General features: G+C 45.3%; 1 pseudogene; it reads left to right on the forward strand.

The window, feature by feature from the left end:
• The first annotated feature begins 623 nt into the window (after positions 1–623).
• Positions 624–8,608, forward strand: LOC100351995 (large ribosomal subunit protein uL30 pseudogene; annotated as a pseudogene).
• Positions 8,609–12,889: the final 4,281 nt, after the last annotated feature.

Genomic DNA, 12,889 nt, shown 5'->3' on the forward strand with positions numbered 1-12,889 from the left:
TTAGCTATAGCCCACCCGGGGAGAGGGTACATTTAAGTAAATCTAATGTTTCACTTTTTACTCACATAAACATAAAAGTTCAGGGGAAGTGAAATTATTTTGGTATGAACATTTAAACCATGCATATAAGGGGTCTTCAAATTCATAAATGCATATTACTGTGCATAGGTTGAGTTTTTTTGTTTAAAAAAATTTCCATATTTTTTCCATGAACTTTCTGGAGTGCCCTCTCATCTAGGATAGAGAGGCAGGAAGCTATCGCTGATCATTGGCACAATCTCCCTTCATGTCGCACCCCTGCAAGCGGAGGAGCGGCACCGGGCCGGACACTTATTCCCTTGCTGTAGTTTTTTTCTCTAGCAACGCAAGAACAGGTAAAGAGAAGAGCGAAATAACGAGCTCCCCAGTGAACTCTCCACCAGCCCGGAGACAGTAGTTGTTTTAGAAAGTGCAGTTGAGTCCCCTTTTATAGTCCTCTTCCACCAATCTGTGCTCCGCTGCCCGCGTGCTGAGCACGCCGCTTTCTTCCCATCAGAGGTCGGGTCAGCTCCTGCAGCTCCTTAGTCAAATTGATGAAGCAGCCGAAGCCGCTGTGTAAAACTTGTTTACTCCCTCTCCGCGCCATGTTGTGGGAGCCGGGCCCTGCTTCCCACACTTCAGAAGAAGTGAAAATAGATGTTCCCAAGAAAAGTGTTGCTTCAAAGTATTTCCTAACTCGGATTGATCACTAAGAAGTAGATGACTTCCCTTACAATGACTTAATCATGCACATGAAGAGAACTAAGCCACATTCTCCCCACCCCCACCCCCCAGTCCCAATCTAAAGACCAATCCCCCTTTTCCTGGGGATGGGGAGGGGAGGTCAATAGAAGGTGCCAGCTTCCTTTGCAATTTGCAGCAGTCCTAGTGTTGACAGAAGCCTCTATAGCTGAAACTGAGCCTGGAGAGCTGCTTTGCCATTTCCTGCACGTGATCATTTCCTCCTCCTTAGGCACCTTCAAGAAAAGAGCCTTCCCTTTCCCTAGGCTAGAATCCTACCATTAATGTCCTCTTTACCCTGTAGCTCTCGCAGACCATCTTCAAGATATCTGGTGTGGAAATAAAATCATTTGTGCCTTTTCAACTAGAAAGTTTGGATCAAAAATAGAATTTTTGTAAAAGAACATAAAATTTTTTTAAGTTTCTATACATGGAGGAAATATGAAAGTAGAAACATGAAAGTCTGTATGTTTGGACTTTAGCTCTCAACTGAGTTACCATCCTCCTGAGGCTTTTCAAAGCCTGACCTTGAGACTCAGGAAGGAATATGTCCATGTGATACACAAGACTCACAGGTCTCTAATTTTTAGATTGACTTCTTGTTCCTTCTTTCAACACATCTTTTGTTTCTAAACCCTTTTATTAGATTTAAATATGGGTAAAACCCTGGAACAGGGAGGGAAAACAGCATTTATGTTGTGTGGAAAGTCTGGAATTTCTAAAGTAATGTTCAAAAGCTCAAGTCATTCTTTGGATTTAAAGCATTATTCTAATGACAAAGCAAGAAATGGTCGTTGCACTTTAGAACTGGAAGTAAACTGTGTTGTACTCTTTTAATTTTGACAGTTACAGAGACAGAGGAAGGTCTTCCATTGTTCCATCGTTGGTTCACTCCCCAAATGGCCGCCATGGCTGGCGCTGCACTGATCAGGAGCCAGGTGTTTCTTCCTGGTCTCCCATGCGGTGCAGCAGCCCAAGCACTTGTGCCATCCTCCACTGCCTTTCTGGGCCACAGCAGAGAGCTGGACCGGAAGAGGAGCAACGCGGACTAGAACCTGGCGCCCATAGGGGATGCCGGTGCCGCAGGCAGAGGATTAACCGAGTGTGCCACGCACCGGGCCCCCTGTGTTGTACTTTCTTACCGGCACCTTCAGAGTTCCTGGCTGCTAAAATGAATTGTTGACCCTCTGATGTAGGCTAAATGACAGCTCCCTTCCCGGTGTCTACATCCTAATTCCTAGAGTTTGTAAGTGTCGTTCCCCTTACGTGGCAACACAGTCATTGCAGACGTGACTTAGGGTCTTGGCACAGAATATTCAGGTGAGCCTTATGAGGGTCTTTACAAAAGGCAGGAGGGTCAGTCAGGTGACACCTTAGTGGAACGCAGTGCCACTGCCCTGTCTGGGACTGTCTCTTCTGGCTGGAACCATGGAGGATGCCAAAAAGAAGAACCCTGATGTGCCAAAAACACTTAAGAAAAAGTGAAGGGATTTTTGCAGAACTGAAGATTAAGTGTCTAAGGAGGAATTTTGCCCAAAATATGCTTCGAAAGCACTCTCCTCGCTTTATCAAAACGCTAAGCACTACCACAAGGAATGCAGGCATATGTGCAGAACTGAAATTCGAGTAATGAGGATGGCAAGAAAAGCTGGGAACTTCTATGTACCTCTAGATCCTAAACTGGAATTTGTCAGCAGTATCCGAGGTAGCAATGGTGTGAGCCCCCAAGTCTAAAAATTGTTGCAACTTCATCTTCACCAGATCTTCATTGGCAGTTTTGTTAAGCTCAACAAGGCTTCAGTTAACATGCTGAGGATTATGGAACCATATGTTGCATGGAGGGAGGGGAGTTGGTAACTGAATCTGAAGTTAGTAAATGAGTTGATTTATAAGCATGGCTATGGTAAAAATCAACAAGAAGCAAATTACCTTAATAGATAACACTCTGATTGCCTGTTCTCTTGGTAAATACGGTATCATCTGCATGGAGGATCTGATTGACTAGATCTATTCTGTTAGAAAACAAGGAAGCAAGTGTGGGGCCGACGCTGTGGTAAGAAGGTTAAGGCTCCACCTGCAGTGGCAGTATCCCATATAGGTGCTGGTTTGAGTCCTGGCTGCTCCACCTCCAATACAGCTCCCTGCTAATAGCCTCGGAAAGCAGCCAAAGATGGCCCAAGTACTGCACTTACATGGGATACCCAGAAGAAGCTCCTGGCTCCTGGCTTTGGATTGGCTCAGTTCCAGCTGTTGTGGCCATTTGGAGAGTGAACCAGTAGATGGAAGACCTCTTTCTCTCCTTCTCTACCTCTGTCTTTCAAGTAAATAAATCTTTAAAAAAAAGGGGGGGGGAAGCAAACATCCTGTGGTCCTTCAAGTTATCTTGTCCATGAGATTGGATGAACAAAAAGGCCACCCATTTTGTAAAGGGTGGAAATGCTGGCAGCAGGAAAAACCAGATAGATCAACATTATCAGAATCATGAACTAAGGTGTCTACCATGATATTTTTGTAATATGGTCATCTAGTAAACAGTAACTACACTCACACTGAAATGTAGTTATATTGGTGTTTGCTTGCCTCTGCCTTCCCATAACTACTATGGCAAATCTTGGTGTCCGATAAAATTAAGCCAAACCAACAGCCTTTCACAAAACAGGGCCCAGTTTATAAAAAATATTTCATGATTTGTATTTTTTCTCCATGAAAAATCTTACATTTTCACCTTTGAATTGTGCTATGATTCAAAATAGGCTTATTCTAAGAAAATCTATCTCATAGGCATCTGTGCATAATTAGTAGGTAAGGTAATAAAAGTTCCATTTACTTTGGCTTGCCTGTAAAGAACGGCATAAATGTGCTGTTTTCCTTTGCCATTCCATTTTTGTCCTTATTTTGCATGCTTTGCCCATCACACGTTGTGACTGTTATGATGGAAAAATGAAGTTTGTGCTCACAGATGCAAGTTATTTTGGAGTTTCTTAAGCACTCATAATACAATTACTAGGCAAAAACCTTGAACTAGAAAGTTGGTGTTTTATAAATAACATTCATGCATATTGTTTAACATCTCACCTACACTAGTGAACTGGAAATTCTGAAGTGTAGAGAATAACACGAAGTACATAAAATGAAAGCAAAATTCTTTGTGGTCCTTCACTTTTGGTGCAGTGGTTCAAATGCAGTGTGAAATGGATTCCTCAATAAATCGTTAATTGGTTTTTAATTTTAAAAAATTGTAAGACATTTTAGGCCATTGTGTTCACTTGTTACAGTGGCCATAGGAAATCAAACCACTCTACTTAGTTGCTATCCACAACTTGAACAACACATTGCTAAAAAAATACTTGTGATATAGATGAGTGACTTGAATCCTAGATTAGCTTGCCCATGATGTCATAGTCCCCTGAACCACAGAACTAGAACATTTCTTCGCAAGTTGATCCATCTATGTATAGTTATAGGTCAAGTTCGAAGCCCCCTGGACTCTGGGCTGTGGTTCTGATGTGTTGGCCACAAATGCCAAAGCAGAACTTTGAGAGTGGAAAGCCAAACTGGCTGTGATGAACACTTGTTGCCATGGCAGCCTGGAATAAGCATAATAAGCACTTGATTAAAGTCGTGTTCTTAACTTTTGAAGGTATGCATCCTACTGTGTCTGGGGGAGGCAACCTAATCAGAGAGCAACTGTGTGGGCAGAGAATTGAGCTCTGATCCTGGAAGCCTGCACCTGCATCCACACTAGGGTTTGCAACCTCCCTTATTAGGTAGTGATGAGTTGTCATTGTTAACACAGTTGTCAAGGGTAGGATGAAAGGGCTTTCTAACCCTCTCTGGACAGTTTTCATTGAGGGTGCAGAGGCTGAAATGAACTTGTGGACCTTGGGACGCCTCCTCAAACATATTTTTCCTTCTTGCCCCATTCTGCTGCTTCAGAAAGTTCTAGGATAGGTAGGGCACTGTGGCAAGATTTAAGCCTGGATTCTGGATCTATATCCTCTTAGCTGTGTAACTTTTAGGCAGGTAGAGTGATCTCTGATCCTATTTCCATATCTGTTAAATGGGAAGAAAAACCATATAGGAAGCAAGCAAGGGTTCAGTAATACAATATTGATATATGTGCTATCCAGTCAGCACTGTTATCTAAACACCAAGATAACAATAGAACTGTTCTAAGAATTCTAGGTAAAACCTCACAGGTAATATGCACCATAGTCATGGATTGAATGAAGCTATTAGATAGATTAGTGTTCTTAATCAGGCACATAATTTTTAAAATATACAAAGCTAGAATCCTGAAACAGTGGGATCTGAGCATATATACACTCTATGAGAGGCTAAATGATGGGCCCCAAAACATTCATGTGCTAATCCCTGGGGTTAGGAACGTTCCTTTATATGGCAAAAGGAACCTGGCAGACATGATTCGGTTAAGCATGTTGAGAACAGAGAATTATCTAGATTATCTAGGTGAGCCACAAATCCAATACCTCTAAAGAGGGATGAGAAAGCTATGTAATGATGGAAGCAGTGATACACTTTGAAGACAGAGTATAGGTAGATACTAGACACTGTGAAAGGTAAGGAAATGGGTTCTTCCCAGACCCTCCAAAAGGATCCAGCCCCACTGACACCATTTTAAAAAAATCTATTAATTGATTTGAAAGGCAAAGTGACAGAGAAGGAGAGACAGGGAAAGAAAGAGATCTTCCATCTGTTACTTCACTACCCAAATTTCTACAACATCCAGAGCTGGGCCAAGCTAAAGCCAGTAGCCTGGAACTCCCTCTAGGTTCCCCACATGGGTAGCAGGGACCCAAGCATCTGGGCCATCATGTGGTACCTTCCCAGGCACATTAATGGGAAGCTAGATCAGAAGCAGAGCAGCTGGGATTCGAACCGGCACTCTGACATGGGATGCCAGTGTCACAAATGGCAATTTAGCCTGCTGCACCACAATGGCAATCCCCCCTTCTCCACTAACACCTTGAATTGAGTCTCCTGAGGCCCCAGATCTGGCTAAACCATCCTTCACCCTGACACTGATCACACAACATCCAAAGAGTCTCATGTTGTGCTAAGCACAGTTACGACACAAGTACATGGGGACAGACAGTCCAGGGCTTAATCCATTAGAAGGGGTCTCCTTGTGTTTTCATTTCCATTCTTCCCTCCCTGCCCACTTTGTCCCTGCCAAGAGAACCTTGTCTTTGCTCAAATCTGGCATCAGTGTCCTGATGGGCTGGAGATATTCAAGAGAGGCCCTGATTATTCTGCCAAAGATTTGTTTAGACACGTGCATGTGTTATGGTTCTGTCCAGTGAGATTTAAGGGGGAATTGAGAAGGGGCTTCTGTCTTTTTTTCTCCTTGTTTCAAAAAAACTATATCCAGCTCACCCCTTTTCTACCTGACTTTGAATGTGGTTGCATGGCATTGTTTGTGATTCCTCAAGTTGTGGCAGCCACATTGGCACCATGAGGAAACCAACCACAGGACACTTTGAGAATGACAGAGCAAAAGCAAAGTGAGTCTGGAACCTTGGTGGCTACATTGTGTTTCCTGGATCATCCCTGGAACCACTCACCTCTGGATTTCATGTTTAGTGAGAGCTTATGGGTTCTCATTTTTTAAGGGAGTCATTTTGTTTCTGGTAGGGAAAGCATCTAAACTGACTCAAGCTTAAAGAACTCTAATTTTAAAAGAAAGTCTGTGACCATAATATGCGTCCATATCAACACACCACGTTACATGTAAGCTTTTCTTTGGATTAATAGCCAATTTGGTGTAGACCAAAAATAAGAGTACTTGTTGCTGACAAATCTATTTTGCTTTGCCTCCTCAAGGACCAGAGTTTGGCTGTGTTTCTCTTGAATTTCCACTGGTAACTGCAAGGGAAGTGATTTGATGAAAAGTGGAGTACAGGGGCTGGCGCTGTGGCACCCCGAGTTAAAGCCCTGGCCTGAAGCGCTGGCATCCTTTATGGGCACCTGTTCTAGTCCCAGCTGCTCCTCTTCTGATCCAGCTCTCTGCTATGGCCTGGGAAAGCAGGAAGATGGCCAAAGTCTTTGGGCCCCTGCACCTGCATGGGAGACCTGGAAGAAGCTCCTGCCTGGCTCCTGGCTTCGGATCAGTGCAGCTCCAACTGTTGCGGCCATCTGGGGAGTGAACCAGCGGATGGAAGACCTCTCTCTCTGTGTCTCTACCTCTCTCTGTAACTCTTTCAAATAAATAAAATAAATCTTTTTAAAAAAAAAAAAGAAAGAAAGAAAAGTGGAGTATACAGTCGACCCTCAGTAACCTCACGGTACTTCTTCCAGGACTTCTGAAAACACCAGAATCCATGTATACTCAAGTCCCTCATGTAAAATAGGGTAGTATTTGGATATAGCATACCACATTCTCCCATGTACTTTAAATCTCTAAATTAGCTAACACCTGACACAATCAAATGCTATGCAAATAGTTATTATACTGTATCATTTAGGCATTAATGACAGGAAAAAGAAGTGCATGTGTTCAGTACACATGCCATATTTTTCCAATTATTTTTGATCCATAGTTGATTACATCCATGATTTCAGAATGCAGCCACAGAAGACATACTGTGCAAAGACGTTTGATTCAAAGTAGATAGCATGGTCTCTTATTTCTCACCCACACGTAGGGTTCTTTTCCTCTGAATTCTGTTCCGGGGAGGAGGGGCAGAGAAAATGCCATGGAGTACTGGACACAGGAGACGTGAGTTCTAGCTCTGGCGCTGCAGACTTACTGCAGCGGCCATGGATAAGCAATGTTTTCCTCTCTGGCCTCAGGTTTAGCCATGTGCATGAGAGGGTTGGAGATGTTTATTACCTGGGTACTCATGGTGTTGGTGGGAGGATTCACCAGGAGCTGGTCATCAGAATGAAAACTCGGGTCCTGCTGCAGATCTATGGACTCACAATCTGCCTTTTAACGGCACTGCCCCCACCCTTCCGCCGCCAGACAAACGCATGTTAAAGTTTAAGAAGCCTTAGCCTGATACTTCTTAGGGCTCCCAGTGCTCTTGTGTCTCTGTAGAGCCAGCTTCAGATGGCCTGGGAGTGAGCGCCCTCTACTGGTTAATATATGGACTGCTGTCTTTAGGAACTCATTTCCCTTCTGCTGGTTATTAAGAAAACGATGGAGTTTGAGGCTCCAACACTACAAAGGGGCATAGTGATTCCTGGAGCATGTGACTGTGGGCTTGGGTCATCTCTTGAGTCTGTTTATTAAATTTTAAAATTAACTTATTTGAAAGGCAGAGAGATAGAGACAGACACAGAGAAAGATCTTTCATCTGCTTGTTCACTCCATTAAATGCCCCCAATAGCCAGAACATGACCAGACAGAAGCCTGAAACCCAGTCCCTGAATCTCCCGTAAGAGTGGCAAGGACCTAAGTCCCTGAGCTATCACCTGCTGCCTCCCAGAGTGCTCATAGCAGGAAATTGGAATTGGAGGTGGAGCCTGGACTGGAACCAGGTACTCCAATATGGGATTTGGGCATCTTTACTGGTGTCTTAACTGCTGTACCAAGTGTCCACCCCTCCTCCTGAGTTTAGAAAGGCTGTACAACATCCTCAAGAAGAGGGCCCACACACGAAGGACGTCCTCTCTGACCTGGAGGGCTGTGGGACCTGGTAGTCTACCTTTCTGACGTCTCACCCTTGTCATGAATGTCTTACCAAGAAGGCAGCAGGGAGGAGAGGGACCGTGTCTGAGCAGAGAGGCTGGCAACAACAGTTAGTCTCTAACTAGCCCCGAAATCTTGGATGGGTGAATTACTTTTTTTTTTAATTTCTTCTTCTTTCAGTTGAAGACGGGATAGGGATGAGAACAGAATAACTTCTCAGGACTCTATTGAAAGGTCAAGAACATAAGTGACGTGAGCGCTCTCTGAAAACAGAAAACAGAGGCAGGCATTTGGTGAAGTGGCTGAGATGTCACCTAGGATGACTGCATCCCATATGGAGTGCCTGGTCTGAGTTCTGGCTCTTCTGCTTCTGATCCAGCTTCTGGCGGATGCACACCCTGGGAAGGACTTGGGTCCCTGCCACCTACATGGGAGACCCAGATGGAGTTCCTGGCTGCTGGCTTTGGCCTGGCCCAGCCTTGGCTATTGTAGGCATTTGGGGAGTGAACCAGAAGACGAAAGCTGTCTCTCAGCCTTTCAAATAAATAAAAGTTTTTAAAAGAAAACAGGAACTATTTTATGAGAAGAGTGTGCTTCCCTGCTGCCTCCCAAAGAACTGGCTGCTCTGGGACAGCTCTGGTCAATTCTGGTCCCGCCCCAGACCATTTCTGCTATTGTGTGGCCTGAATCTCTTAATTCTTATTATTTGTCCAGGTCAGGATTTTTCAACACCAGTGCTACTGACATGAGGGCCGCGACAGCTCTTCATTGTGGGGAGCTCTTCTGTGTTTGGTAACATATTCAGCAGCATCTCTGGTCTCAACCCACTAGAAGACAGCAGACAATCCATCCCCCCTACCCCACACACAGGGTCATGCCATCAAAAATGCCTCCAGACACTGCCAATTGTCCCCCAGGGGCAGGAAAATCTTTCTAGTCAATGGAAAATATTGTTCAGGGACTTCTGTGTCTAAGGGGGGGTGAGAGGGGGCAGAGGCACCATTATAAGAGACTAACAGTCAACAGGAGGTGACCACATCAGGGATGTAGCACTTAAAAAATTATTTTAATTTATTTTTATTTTATTGTATTTGAAAGGCAGAGTTACAGAAAGAGAGGGACAGAGAGAGAGAGAGAGAGAGAGAAAGCTTCCATCCACTGGTTCAGTCCCCAAACAGCCACAATGGGCTGTACTGGGCCAGGCCAAAGCCAGTAGGCAGGAGCATCATCTGGGTGCAGGTGCCCAGGGACATGGGTCTTCTTCCACTGTTTTCCAGGCACATTAGCAGGGAGCTGGACTGGAAGTGGAGCAGCCGGGACTCAAACCATCACCCATATGGGATGCCTGCATCACAGGCGGCAGCCTAACCCTCTACAACACAATGCCACCCCACCCCAACCCCAATGTAGCACTTTCATTGTACAGAAACCACCTGCCTCAGTTCCCAGTGGCTCGGGGGTTGGGTGGCATTCTCAGTGCAGATTGAGGAAACCAGTGACACAGAGGTTGTTACTTGCCCACCGATCTGTCCCATAAAGGCTGTTGAGTGGGGAGACTCCGCACATGAAGGAAACACTGCTTGGTGGAGGGCTGAGCCTTGAGCTGGGTCACAAAAGGTGGGAGTGTTTGGAGCTGGGAGGTATGGAAGGGGGATTGTCAGTCATGACATGGATTAAGGAATAAGGCCAATCCCCAGAAGACCGCAAAGGCAGGCGGGGGGAGAGAGGTTAGCATTTAAGAGCACATGGCTTACAAAGTAGGTTTTGCAGCAAGGCAAATTGGCTTTGTTGTTGTTGTTGTTGTTATTATTATTATTATTATTTTGCCAGGCAGAGTTAGACAGTGAGAGAGACAGAGAGACAGAGAGAAAGGTCTTCCTTCTGTTGGTTCACCCCCCAAAATGGCTGCTACGGCCGGCGCACTGTGCCGATCCAAAGCCAGGAGCCAGGTGCTTCCTCCTGGTCTCCCATGCGGGTGCAGGGCCCAAGCACTTGGGCCATCCTCCACTGCCTTCCCGGGCCACAGCAGAGAGCTGGACTGGAAGAGGGGCAACCGAGACAGAATCCAGCGCTCTGACCGGGACTAGAACCTGGGGTGCCGGTGCCGCAGGTGGAGGATTAGCCTAGTGAGCCGTGGCGCCGGCCGGCAAATTGGCTTTGAATCCCATTTCTAATTCTGTGTGTCCTTGGGCAATTTGATTTCTCAATCTTTTAGTTTCTGCATGGTTCAAATGGGCAGCAGTGCAGACTGACTGAAAACAAGTAGTGATGTGATGTGTGTAAGGCAGATGCTCAGTAATAAACACACACCCTGGACGCACTGCTAACATGATGACTATAAACAGCCACAGTGTCCGTGTGCTGGGGATTGATAATCATTCCAAACAAGCCAATATTAAACTGTGTCTTAAAAGTTAGCGATATCTTTTGAGTAACTAGTGAGTCATAGTCCTCCACAGCTTGGCTAACAATAAGCCTTTTAACACATTTCTCTTCCACTCAGCTTTAAATAATTCATACCGGCATACATTTTGACAACTCTTTTTCACGGGCTTATCCTGTAGCAGGCATGGTTCCAGGGTTTGGTACATTATTTCACTTCATTTTGCTTTAAGCCCAGGCAGTGTGAAGAACAGAGACTGAAATAATATCGTGATTGCAAACCTCGACTTTGATGCCACATTTCTAGGCTGAACTGGGTGAGCCATTTAAGCTCTGAACTGTGGTTTTACCTGTACACTTCGTAAGCCGATGGAATATGAAAAATATTCCATAGTGGTGCTTGGTCTTTGGTCATAGCTTGACCCAAGAGGAAGGAGTTAGTACTTCCAAGTGCTGTGGGAAAGAGTCTTGCATTTGGCAGTGTTTGAAGCAAGGCTGTTTATGTAAACAGAAATATGTTTCGAAACGATCTCTTGGCTACTCTCTGTAGAGCATCCTGCAAGAAGTTTGCGTAAAGCCCTAGCACTGAAAATAATCCCAATGTGTGTATCCTCATCCCGAATCCGCCCTCTAAGCTCTCTCGGTGTCAAAAAGGCCTATCTGACTTAACACAGCAAAGCAGGGCTTGCATTTTCACACCCCGCTCACCTCAGGAAACAGTGACACAGTCTACTCACCACTGGCTCGGGTTAGAGCTCCAGGTACCAACGTTGTGTCTCCCTCTCCTCCACCCACTTGCAATCTACCACCAAAGGCTGCGGGAGGAAGGTCCCTGTTACTTCCACCCTAGTGTGAAGTTTTCAATCAAAATCAGTCTGCGCTGGACTTCTGCATGCCTCTACACTGGCCTCCCTGCTCACAAGCTATTGATCATGGAATGATTTTTTTTCTAAGTCTGATCGTGTCACTGTCCTATGTGAGAGTCTTCATTGTCTTCTCTTGCTCTTTGGTGTGGACTTCTTGCCCTGTGAAGTTCCATGTGATGAGCTCCTCTCTCTCTCTATTTACCTTTTCCTCACTGGGCCAAGCTACACATTGTTTCTTTCGCTTTTTTTCTTTTTGAAAAGATATTTATTTATCTGAAAGACAGAGTTATAGAGAGAAAGGGATGGAGAGAGAGGGATTTTCCAACCACTGGCTCACTAGCCAAATGGACACAACAGCCAGGGCTGGGACAGGCTAAAGGTGGGAGGCTGGAATTCCATCAAGGTCTCCCAGATGGGTAGCAGGAGTTCAAATACTTGGGCCATCTTCTGCTGCCTTCCCAGGCACATTAGTAGGGGACTGAATTGGAAGCAGAGTAGCTGGGACATGACCTGGCACACACATGCGAGGCTGACATTGCAGAAGGTAGCTTATCCTGCGGCACCACACCAGCTCCCTACATTGTTTCTTAAACACATTAAGTTCCCGCCAGACTCTGGGACATTGGTTTGCTGTGCCCTTTGCCAGGAAAACCTGCCCTCCAGTGCTTGGCATGGCAGCAACTTCTGACTCTTTGGTTCAAAGAGAAGAAATTCCTGATCGCTGTGACTGAAGTAGACTCTCACAAATATTTACCACTCTAGTACTTTTCTTCAATGTATGTATGTATCACAGTCTAACATATTGCCGTAGTGGGTAGCCTCTAACGTGGGACCCATGACCCATCTGTGCTTTGCCTACCCTGGTGCGATTCCCAGACCTTCTCAAGTGCAAGTGGTTCGCATTACTTGCTTCTAACCAGAATACAGAAAAAGCAACAGGAAGTTCATTACGCATACATGTTATTACCTAAGAATGTGGTGTCCACCTTGCTAAGAGACTTTCTCCTTTCAGGACTTGGAAACAAAAAGCCACACCGTGAATGGACACCTGGGGAGGGACATACAGCAAGGAACTGAGGACTCAGTCCTACAGAAAGCAAGAAACTGGGTGCTGTCCTTGACAGCAGCAACTGGGATGTGGATCCTTCTCCAGTCAAACCTCAAATGACAGCCCAGCGCTGGCAACACTGTGATTATGGCCTCTGAAAGGACCCAACCAGGCTGTGCC

The sequence above is a fragment of the Oryctolagus cuniculus genome, chromosome 19, assembly GCF_964237555.1.
Source record: "Oryctolagus cuniculus chromosome 19, mOryCun1.1, whole genome shotgun sequence".
Lineage (NCBI taxonomy): Eukaryota > Metazoa > Chordata > Mammalia > Lagomorpha > Leporidae > Oryctolagus > Oryctolagus cuniculus.